The sequence below is a fragment of the Mytilus trossulus genome, chromosome 10, assembly GCF_036588685.1.
Source record: "Mytilus trossulus isolate FHL-02 chromosome 10, PNRI_Mtr1.1.1.hap1, whole genome shotgun sequence".
In the NCBI taxonomy this organism is placed as follows: domain Eukaryota; kingdom Metazoa; phylum Mollusca; class Bivalvia; order Mytilida; family Mytilidae; genus Mytilus; species Mytilus trossulus.
The window spans coordinates 22,904,566-22,917,664 of NC_086382.1; positions in this window are offsets into that span (position 1 = coordinate 22,904,566).

Sequence of the window (13,099 nt, forward strand, 5' to 3'; positions counted from 1 at the left end):
ACATTTAATGATGTCTGAATATTTTAAGTACCTTAGTTTTTTGTCAGTTGAGTTTGTTTGATTTTTTGAGAATTAAACAAAAGAAATGAGGAAATTTTGTGTTTTGTTTTTATATGACTGCAAAAGATTTTGCTTTTGTATATTGGTATTACATTGTTGTCCGTGTCGTCCCAAGACATTTGGTTTCCTGACAAAAACTTTAGTATTAGTAAATAGAAACCTATGAAATTTAAACACAAGGTTTATGACCACAATTTATTTGTTTGAGTCATCACTTTAAGGTGGTACCTAACAATACAGGGAGATAACTCTGTAAAATCAGCTTAATGTTTTAATTACGTTGTGTTGTTAAGGGAATATTAAGCTTCTCAATGATTAAAATAAGTGTTTTTCAAACTACTATATAACCAGTGTAATTTTTCTGATAAAACGGTTGGTTCAAATTTTTCAAATTTTTATATTTTTGTCAAAGGGTCAAAGTAAATACTTTGTCAAAATTTCAAGAAAATTAAACGAGCCAGATTAATTTTAGTTAAAGTGTTGAGTACCACCTTAAGAGAATTAGAAAAACAAAGGATATGAAGTATACATCCATGACACAAAGTCAGTTCATGCATGACAACATCAACACACACATGGATAAACACTCAAAGCATTGGAACAGCGCTTTTGTCATGTTCTTCATCTCAAAGTCAGTGAGTCCTTCAACACGGAGCAAACCCCCTGTACAGAACTCTTCACCTCACTGCAAGTTTAAGACGGCCCTTTGCATCAGCTTGAGTGGAATTCTTTGCAAAAATAATTTGGATGGACTTAGTAAGATGTAACACCTCCTTCTTTGGACCAGTCAGAAAATAATATTCTGGAAAGAAGTACACATTAAAACAAAATAGTTCTTAAGCTTAAAAGTAAATCTTAAACTATATATGTAGCATAAATTTTAGTAATTAATGTATCAGATGAAAGGTGAAGATCTGGTGATCCTCGTAGAATACACAATTTACTGATAATTTTGAATAATAAGATGTATGAATGAATTCTAAAGCTGAGGGCAGGACTGGCCTTTTCTGAGATCATGGTTTGGCGTATATCAAATATTCCAGTAACCAGTGAAGTGTGGTCTTATGTATAAATACAGGTATATTGATCCTGCTTCCTTAAAATTTTTGAAGTGAAAAATTTAAAGTGGATGGGAAAGAGGACCAAGAACAGATGGTGTGGGTCTTAGATCTTAGTATACATGTTAAAAACTTTATATGTCCTCCACACAGGACTAGAAACAAACTCCTTTGATTTAATAGAAAAACAAAGGATTTACAGTATCCATCCATGTTTGTTTCATATATTATGTGTTGATGATATCCTTTCATACATCAAACACTTTAAAAAACGAAGTCATCTCTCATTTGAAATCAAGTGTTGCCTCAGTGGTAGAAAGCTATTGCCTAGAGGCAGGGATCAAAGGTTTTACCCATTTCTTGGTTATTGCAAAAATTAGGTATTTTCTGCTTCTCTGTGAAGAAAATGGTTTTAAGGTTGGTCTAAGAGAAATATTTACGTTTTGTAGTAGGCAGTACATTTTTATACACATACAATCATAATGTTAGAGCATAACTTATATTAGTGTTTCAGTTAAATACAAAGCAAGGCATCTAATCATTCATATCTCATTAACAGTATTGTGTTGACTATTCATCTAATATATGCAACTGGACTTTTTACAGTCAACCAATAAACAACATATGTTATAAAATGAATATTTATGTCAAATTGGTTGAGCTCTTCAATTAATCCTGAAAACAAGATTTAACTTGAAAATATCAAGTTTAACGATCCTCAATGCTCTTCAAATTTTTACTTGTTTGGCTTTATAAATATTTTGATATGAGCGTCACTGATGAGTCTTATGTAGACTAAACGCGCGTCTGGCGTACTAAATTGTAATCCTGGTACCTTTGATAAATATTAACCCAAGTTTATCAACAGCAAATAGATGTTTAATTTTTAATATAAAATATTACCTGACATTATCATCTCAGGGATACTTCCATAAAGACTATATTTTGACCAAGAAATGACTATGCAGACAATTAATTTTCAGGATATAGAAACTACAAACTGTATGCCACTTGGCATAATACTTAATTCTAGCTGGTTTGCTTCAATCGCCCACTGAAATGCTTCATAGTAGTATTTCTCCAAGTTTTCAATATAAAAATATGTTATTACCTGTTGAAATTGCCAAATAGCTATATCAACAGGAATATAAGGATATAAAATCTAGAACATAATTTTTGAAAGATCTACATATCATTTGTAATTTAATTGATAGAAGCAATTTTCTAGTCTTCATGACTCTCTGTCGTGATATTCTATGTTGTCCATTGGCCACTGAAACCAGTTTTACCTATAGTTCTTTTGAATATAAATTCACGATATAAAGCAGAAAATTAAAACCATTTTGACATTCTCGGTCGTACTCTTAGTGGGACCTGTGCAGTTTTGACAATTTTTATTCCTATACATGTCTGCTATTGTATTAGCACTGGATTAATTCTAGTGTTAATGTTGAAAAGTGATATGTATTGTGTTCTAAACTGGCTCTTGTGAGTTTCAACGAGTCTCATGCCACCAATATTGTTAAGCTACTGTAGCAGGAGCGTTGAATATTCCTGTTTTGCCATTGATGGTTCACAAATAACGGGCACTACATAAGACAGTTTTCCTCAGTTCAATACTAGCGGGAATTTCTCGCTACATTGAAGACCTGTCGGTGACCTTCTGCTGTTGTTTTTTATTTGGTCGGGTTGTTGTCTCTTTGACACATTCTCTATTTCCATTCTCAATTTTTTTTTTTTTAGTATTATAATATATGCTATTCGAAAATTATTTGGACAAAGCAAAAGAATAATGATCTATTTAGATTGAACATTATAGTTTAGGAAAATGTCTATCAGATCAGCTGTTTTTTTTTATTCTTACATTTTTTAATAAAAACTATGACATGTTAAAAACTACTGTAATGTTGAACAATTTTTGTATAAAAAAGGGATGGTATGCCTGAAAGAAGCAAATCTCATAAATAAGAAAAATCTCCATTGCCTTAATTAAGTAATACTTTGATAGTAAGTTTATCGGTAGACCATAGAAAAATCACCAGAAAGAACGGAACTAGTTGACAGCATTGATAAATCAAACACAGTTTCTTGTATCACTGAATGTATTGTCCTTAATTTAGTGTTAGACATTAGACATCTACGTTAACGTAAAATAGTCTTGGTAGAATAAGGGTAATTAAAACGGAATATATTTACAGTCCATTAATGCTTATGAACGTTTAAAAAATTGGGGTTAGGGGTTGGAAAGGTAAATAACTCAACAAAATAATAGCTTATTTTAAGATATTATTGAGTTTTGAATCATGTAGATGACCGATGTACTAATCTACTTGGTTGGTCAATCCCTATGGAGCTAAAATTTATTTACTAAACTGGCCACTCACTATATATATATCTATGGGATAACAGTCCACAAGCAGCGTGATCCAGCTAATGCTAGCGAATAAAAATATTTTTTTTACAAATTTTGTGTGTCCGAAAGCCAATAAAGGGACATGCAAAGAAAACGTGAAAGATATGATTTTGGGCACAAGCGTATTTTCAGTAACCTTCAAGTTGGTCCGAGGCCAGAACATTTTGCAACAGAAAATATTTAAATATTTGAAAGAATGAAAGCGATCTAACAGAATTCAACAATAAAAGCAAAACAAAAATATGACTATTGTCTGAGGATCACACCAGGGCTGATATGCATAAAACTACTTATGTTAAGATGTTTTCCAAACAGACAGATTTTTTCTACATGTCCTACGATTAATTAGTTCTACGAATGTATCTTAACTTAAGAGGTTTTATGCATATCAGTCATGACCCTCAGAAGAAAGTTCACTTAAAAGCACAAGAAGCTCCATCACTGATTATCCATTCTTCATCGTTTTATATTAAAAAAAGTCAGATTGTTTTTTAAACTGAACATGGCATATGTCAGATCAGATAACATCTAAGTTTTATTTCACTACACTTTCAGAACGGAAAATGATTATTATATCTCTAACATCAACTATTTAACAAGGATATGATATATACTTTCTGACATGAATAATCTAAATTGCTAAAATGAGCTCTTGTATCAGTATACTTATCATAAATAATTTACAGTTTAAATATGATTAACACGAAATTATATAAAAGAAGTATATGTTTTGAACAGAATAAGACAAATATACGAACAAAAGCCATTTGTTTTAACAGACATTTATAGATTATCGTTGATTATCTCAACGAGATTGATTTTCTCGCTTGAGCTGGTACAGCGAAAGTGAGAAAAGCAATCGAGGTGAGATGACCAATGATAATCTGTTTATCGCTATTTTACCTATGACGACGTTGTCAATTTCAATGTCAATTTCGTTAGCAACGCCACGTGGTCTCCTTAGTTTCTAGCGATAATTTTTCCTTCTCGCATGATATGAAAATTATCACAAAAAAAGATCAAAGGAAAAATGCACAAAATAGCGATAAATTTACTTACAGCTGAGACGTAAAGAATTCTGTATTCTGGATTAATTTAATAAAACATTCCATTTGTCGAATAAAAATAGTGAGCAACGATAAAAATAAATGAAAAGATCGAAAAGACCATATTAATACATTGTATGTTATAACAGGGACAATATATACTTACTTGGTATGGAAAGTAAAATTGAGAATGGAAATAGGGAATGTGTCAAATAGACAACAACTCGACCATAGAAAAAACAACAGCAGAAGGTCACCAACAGGTCTTCAATGCAGCGAGAAATTCCCGCACTCGGCGGCGTCCTTCAGCTGGCCCCTAAAATATATCTATACTAGTTCTGTGATAATGAACGCCATACTAAACTCCAAATTTTACTTGAGAAACTAAAAAAAAAATGCATGGTTATAACTTAGATAAAAATACACTCATAATCATGTTTAGGTGTCAGCTGAAGTCGGCTTTCTTGTGCGTTATTTTTTCGCTTTCAATTGCGTAGCCGAAGAACCTTATAGTTTGGTAGCTTCTTGAATTAAAATAAAATGAGAAAGCGTTAGTAAATGACGACCATTGGCTCTGTGCGTTGGACATGCGGACGACGATTGACGAGAGCTCAATATTTTAACAATTCAAGTCTTCCAGATATTATATAGACGTCATATCTACATTTTGTAAGTACATGTACCAGAAAACAAAAGTACTACTGTTGTTGTAAACTACCATACTTAGGATTACATAACATTAATTATAAGAAGACGAACTATTTTAGTGGTAATATCCGCGGCTGCTTACCATTTTCTTTTTCTGATAAGTTGGGAAGCCGCTTACTTCTGGAAACCCATACTACTGATACTGAATACCATGTTCGTAGTCGAATTATTTAGGGGTGTTTTACATCGGGCAATGGCCGTATTTGACTATGCTATAATTATTTTTTATGTGCGATAGTCCTTTTGATATGTATGTGTGTTTCTTTCTTTTTTTTTTGTGGCTAAATTTTATATAGTCATGGCCCATCATCATACTCATCATTCTGTTACCACGATTTATACCATCGTTTTTATTCTATTTGTTTTCCTCACTATTATACGTTAGTTATTAAAAACATATGTCACACTATTGTCCTATTGCATACTTAGTTAACCTCAAGCATTAAATACTATCATTTTAAGTGGTTCATAGAATTTAGTCTTAAAATATCTACTTTCGAAATAGAAATAACTCATATATGACCCGGTTATAATCGTGAATTCAAAATATGTGTCTTCTTAAAACACTCTGAGAGAATAATCTCCTTTTAAGAATATCAATTTCCGTCATTTTCACCGGATCGTGTTTCTCTCACATCCATTATTATTTTTTGGCAGTTCCAATGAACAAGTGAATTTACATTAATTACGAAACACGACTGAGTTGTTTCCGTTATTTTGTCTTCATTTATAATCTACATATTTTTTAAGTGATTTGCAGTGTTTTATGCCGTATGGAATCTACTCCGAGGTACAGCAGACGATATAGATAAAATATACACCCATGTACAGTAGGCGATATGTCACGGTTGTATCAATATGCTTTTGCTTTCAATAACTTCAAACTTTTCACCCCATCCTAAAACATTTATGTCTCCGAATCACATTGTGTCTTTGCCAAAACTACCGAATAACATGTCGTAAGCGAATTAGCAGAAAAGGGCAAACTCTATTGTCCTCGATAACGATGTTACCTTGCTGTTGGTATATATCTTAATTGATTATTAGTTGCTTAACGTCTAATGCCAAGTATTTCATGCATTAGAAGGACGAGGAAAAGAGAAAAAAATCATTTAATTCAAACAGCCCATAAATGACCCATTCAAATTTTGTATCTTTTTAAAAAAACTCAGAAAGATAATTTCCGTAGAAGGTCATCAATTTCCGCCACTTTTACCAGCTTGTAGTAATGTTTCCCCTAGTGATTAGTGGATATAGTAAATCGTGTAATGCATTGCATAGTTTTATCTTTTATATAGATGGAAATTCATTTAAGTAGAGTTTTTACTATTAATGAATCTTTTTCTTATTTATAAAATTTTGTTCCACAAGTTAAAACGATGTTAAACAGATACGTACTGCGTGCTGTGTATGCCAAATACGTCATTGCCTATAAATAGGTAATGTTCCTAAAATTACCTCAATGCTGGTCTCGCCTCGAGTGTGGATGGTCAAGTTATCTATTTGCTGCTAGGTTTAACCAAAGCAATGACATGGTTTTGTCTGCCTTTCCGCCAATAACGAAGATTTAAGGGGGTAGACCTTGGTCCAGGGAGATAACTCTTGAATTGAGTGATGCGTTTGTAATAGTCAAGTTTTATTAATGTATTTTAAGCATTTACCTGAAACAGATTGAAAATAGTCTATGTATCCTAGAAGCCTAGAACATATTTATGAAAATGGCTGACACAAACGTACTGATGATTTTAAGAGTTATTTCCCTTAACCTAGGTCTACCACCTTAAGAACAAAGTCTGGTAGACGTATGAGTCAGAGTAAGGTGTGATCATATGGTGACATGCTTTTCTCTGGACTTTTGCTTTGTGAAATTGGGTAATTGAACAATTGGACACATTATGTCAGTTTTGTAAACACATGTACAGGACATACTCATAGATACATTCAAATAGGCGGTTATCGCTTATATCGCTTGTAAAAATCAATTTTTTGACACTTTTACCTGTTATATCTGTTTGTTTCGTTCATACCACGTTGTCAATATAATAGAACTTTATGCGACTGTCATAAACAATGAGAGGTAAAGTTCGCTATAAAACCAAGTTCAATCAACCATTTTTACATAAGAAAATGCCTGTATCAAGTCAGGAATATGACAGTTGTTATCCATTCGTTTGAATTGTTTGAGCTTTTGATTTTGTCATTTGATTAGGGACTTTCCGTCTTGAATTTTCCACGGAGTTCGGTATTTTTTTGTTTATTTAACTTTTTGCTAGTTCCATAAACGATGTATCACAAAAATCTAAGTAAAATGTCTTCAGAACAACAAAAGATCAGTATGAGTCGATATATGTTTTGTGAAACAAGCACTTTGTATATTGTTGAATTTTCTACTTTTTTCAGTTGCCTATCCCCGTTTACTTTCCATTTGTCATGAGTATGGTACTTCAAGTCTTCGATGGAATGCAATCCCTATTTATCATCAGCCTAGTAGCCAGTACTTTTGTATGTACAAGATATAATTTTGGGTTTTACTTTTTACTTCAAGATATGCAATCAGTGTTGTGATGTTATTTAGAGGTTATTGCTTTTTAACGATTGATTTCAAATACTTATAGTTGGTATCAAGCACAACAGTAGTCATCCAGGTCTCTTCAGGTATATTTCAACGAGTTTCATAACTGTAATGTTATTAAAGCCTAATAGTTGAATATGATTGTGATGCCAGTGATAGTTAATACATAATGTGCACTTCATTTGTTTCAAATTTGGTACTATCTGATGTTCTTATTTTAAATAAAACTTGTACAAAGCAGACGAAAATTTTTACTAGTATGTTCAAATTCTGCAACATGCTTTTCTTACAATTTAGGACAATTGCTTTCAGAATAGATGGAGGCTGGCTTATTTGTTCTAATAATTTTTAGCAAAAGAGATACTATAATTTTTAACAGTAGTTGTATCAAAAAAGGAATACAAAGTCTGAAAGTAGCAGATCTCATAAATAATAATTGCGAATACCCATTGCCTTAATTAAGCAAAACACACTTTCTGGTATCACTGAATGCATTTTCATTAATTTAGTGTTGGATATTAGACATCCACGGTATAAAAAATAGTCATTATAGAATAGGATTAATTAGAATGGAATATATTTACAGTACATTAATGCTTATGGATGTTTAAAAAATGGATTTAGGGAAGGTTAATATCAAAACTCCACCCAATGATAGCTTTTTTACTCTTTGAGTGTGTTTGTTTTGTTCATGCATCGTTGACAATGTAATGGAATTTGATGCGACTGTCATACAAGTGAGATGTTTAGCTAGCTATAAAACCAGGTTCAATCCACCATTTTCTACATTAGAAAATGCCTGTACCAAGTCAGGAATATGACAGTTGTTATCCATTCGTTTGATGTGTTTGGAGTTTTGATTTTGCCTATTGATTTTGGATTTTCCTTTTTGAAATTTCCTCGGAGTTCAGTATTTTTGTGTTTTTACTTTTTATTTTTTAAGAAATTGTTGAGTTATGAATCATGTCGGTAACCGATGTTCTACTCTACCTGGTTGGTTGATCCTTAGGGGGCTAACGTCATTGATCTACTAAGCTGGCCACTTACTATATACAGTGGCTTAACAGTCCTTAAGCAATGTTATCCAGCCAATGCTAGCGAATAAAAACCATTCTTTTCAAATGTTGTGTGTTTGAAAAGCAATAAAGGGACATGTAAATAAAACGTGAAAGATATAATTTTTTGGCATAAGCGTATCTTCAGTAACCTTCAAGTTGGTCGGAGGCCAGAACATTTTGCAATAGAAAATATTCAAATATTTGAAAGGATAAAAGGGATCTAACAGAATTCAACAATAAAAGCTTAACAAATATCTTACTATTGTCTGAGAATCACACCCATGATTGATATTAATAAAACTACTTATGTTAAGATTTGTTGTATGACTGATCATCCGTTCTTCATCAATTGATATAGTAAAATTAGCAGATTGTTTTTTAAACTGAACATTACATATGTCAGATCAGATAACATCTAAGTTTTATAACACTACACTTTCAGAACGGAAAATGTTATTATATCTACAACATCAACTATTTAACAAGGATATGATATATACTTTCTGACATGAATAATCTAAATTGCTTAAATGATCTCTTGTATCATTATACTTAATTTACTGTATGATAAATAGGAAATTTTACGAAAGTTGTATATTTCCCTGTATATGTTTTTTTTACAGAATAAGAAAAATAAAAAAAGCTAAATCATTTATTTTAAAAGACATCTATTCAAAAAGATAAGACGTACAGCATTCTATATTCTCGATAACTTTAATAAAACATTAAAAACATTATATTTGTCGAAGAAAAATAATGAGCAACGATTAAAATAATGAAAAGACCGAAAAGCACACATTAATATACATTGTATGTTACATGTGTTATAACAGGGACAGTCTATACTAACTTGGTATAGAAAGTACATGGTTATAACTTAGATAAATATACACTCATAATCATGTTTAAGGGTCAGCTGAAGTCGGCTTTCTAGTGCGTTATTTTCTCGCTTTGTTGAAGACCTATTGGTGTTCGTCGGCTGTGTTTTTACTCTTTGGTCAGGTTGTTGTCTCATTTGACACATTCCCCATTTTCATTCTCTATTTCATTTAATTAAAAAAAATCTAATGATGAAAAGTCTGTTCATTGATATGTAAGTGAATTGTATATCGATGAGTTAGCAAGGTAGATTAAACGGGACGAAGGGCGAATTTTTGGACGGCCACATCATAATAATAACAAGTTATGTAGGTGACAGAGAGAATAGCATATTTCCTACCCGTAGCATAGTTTTAACGTCGGACTAGACAGACGTGCGTGGGTATTGCAACATTTTTCTTAGCCGAAAGTACCTCATAGTTTAGTAGCTTCTTGAATTAAAATAAAACGGGAACACGATAATTAATGACAACCATTGGATGTGCGCGTGGATACATGCAGACGACGAATGACGAGGGCTCAATATTTAAACAATTTAAGTCTTCCAGATATTATACAGACGACATATCTACATTTTGTAAGTACATGTACTAGTACCAGAAAACAATAGTACTACTGTTGTTGAAAACTACCATACTAAGGATTACATAACATTAATTATAAGTATAAGTAGGCGAAACTATTTTAGTGGTAATATCCGCGGCTGCTTACCATTTCCTTTTTTGATAAGTTGGGAAACCGCTTACTTCTGGAAACCCATACTTGTGAAGTACTGATACTGTTTTTGAATACTCGATTGCTTAAGGAGAGTAAAACGCCCCGCAATTATCGTATTTATATTTGCTATTATTTAACTTTTATGTGCGATATAGTCCATTTTCGCGATATGTAACATTACAAATAAGACTGTGTAAATCATCACTTAAAAACAAAAACCTTTGTCATAGTTGGCTATTCTTTCCCTTCAATAATCATGATTATCAAATTCCATTCCGTAAACTTCGGGCTGTTTTTTTACAAAGATTATAAAAAAGACATCTCTGGCATTTCAATTCAGTTTTTCATTTTCTATTTCGTTTTCGTTAATTTGTTGTTGACTTTCAGTTCCTTTTTCATTTGTCATTATTGTGTTATTTTTAGTGTTATGTATCGTAGATTAAACACTTCTTACGTGTATGTTCAGTCAACACAGATGTTGTGAGTTCGAAGCCCTATCGTGTCGGTGCAATTAGACTCCAATCTTAATTGACTACTAGGATTGCCAGTTATCCTGTCGTAGGTTTGTGGTTTCTCCGGGGACACCGGCTTCCTCTACCAAAAACTGACCGCCACGAAATAGCCTAAATGCGGTGCTTAAAAGTGGCATTACAACACCAAAAATCAATTACTTGCATTTCCGCACTGAGAGCCACCCGAAACTCACTATTATATGTGTCTACATGCATGATTTGATTGATTGATATTAAATTTTATGAGAGCTGGTATTGCCAAATCCCAAATTGTCTTCTGGGACTAGTTATTTTAAGTTGATTTTGTATTTTTCGATGAAAGTCTTGATAAGGTATTGTACTTTCGATTTTTCTATAATTGACAGGTAAATGGCTTATGGAAATTTTCAAATCATACACGTAGAATGGTACAATCATATTCACAAACTTCCATCGAGTGTTCTGTTATAGTTACTGCTTTCCTCTGCACAATCTGCTTCCATGGACTGTCATGTTTATGTTAGTTTTACAGAGATATGGGGGGGATGGTCTTCGTTTCTGGATTCTCTAATGTTTTCGTCAATTTTTCTGAATTCTTAAGTCATTTTTAACATTTTAACCAATTGTATGTTTCAGCAACCCAATTGTCTCGATTCGTAATTATCTAGGTTTCTCTATTCTTCTTCTTTTTTAGTCCTTTATTCTAGTCATGGCCCATCATCATATTCTATTTTGTAACCAACATCCATACCATCACTTAACATTCATTTAAATTCTGTTTATAATATAAATAGTGATTTTAAACAATTGCCCTCTACTGAATGTGTAGTTTTCTACAACATGATCATTAAATACTACCATATAAAGTGGTTGAGAGAATTTCATCTTAAATGATCTACTTTTACTCATATTTGACCCGGTTATAATCGTGACTTCAAAATTTGTGTCTTCTTAAAACACTCTGAGAGAATAATCTTCTTTGAAGTATATCAATTTCCGCCATTTCAGCAGATTATTTTTCCCTCTCATTTTTTGTTGCTGACACAATGGGCAAGTGAACTAACGTTACATTTGAGACACGACTAGACTATTGCTTTCATTTTTTCTGTAGTGTGCAAAATGTACTCTGGGATTAACAGTATGCTGCATGTATGAAATTTACTCTAAAATATATCTATATCGCCGATATAATCAGTCTATGATTCAGCTGCACGATTATATTATATTAATTTAAGTATGCTTTCAGATCTTTACTTTGTGTCTTTTATTTTATTTTGGGGATATAAAAATACCGTTCCACGTCAGGTCTATTTTATTGTTCCTTGTTTTCTACTTTGTATCGATCTGATCGATGAGTTAGCTTTTTTCACATGATAAGCTGTGACACCGCTGTCCCAGAATAGAGGAGGGTTGGGCGTTTACACAAGTTTAACCCCGTCACATAATGTGTATTTTTGTCCCAAATCAAGAGCTTGTAATTGGGGTTGTCGTTTGTTTCTGTATATCATATTTGTTTTTCCTTCATTGTTTTGTACATAACGTGTATAAATAGTCTTCTCGTTCGAATTGTTTTACATTTGTCATTTCGGTGTCTTTTATAGTTTACTATGCGGTATGGGTTTTCTCATTTTTGAAGGCCATACTATGACCTATATTTGTTTTAAATATTACCATGCCATTTCGTCTCTATTGGAGAGTTGTTTCATTAGAAGTCATGGAACATCTTCTTATTTTTAGAAATTTGTTCATCCTATCTAAAAACATTTTCTGGCTCTGAACCCCATTGGCCTTCCAAAACTACCAAATACCTTGTGCTTGGCAGGTTAGAAGAAGAAACTAATACCATCAGGGTAGATCTCAATTGATTCTAATCAGTGTTTGTTGTTTTAAGGCCATATATATTTTATGCATGGCCATGGCATCGATGAGGAGAGAAGAATTCATTCAATTCAAATTACTCAAAAATTACCCGGTTAAAATCGTGACGTCAAATTTTGTATCTTCTTAAAACACTTAGACAGAATAATTTCCGTAGGAGGTTATCAATTTCCGCCACTTTCACCTGCTTGTTGTAGTGTTTTCCTCAAGTGAATAGTG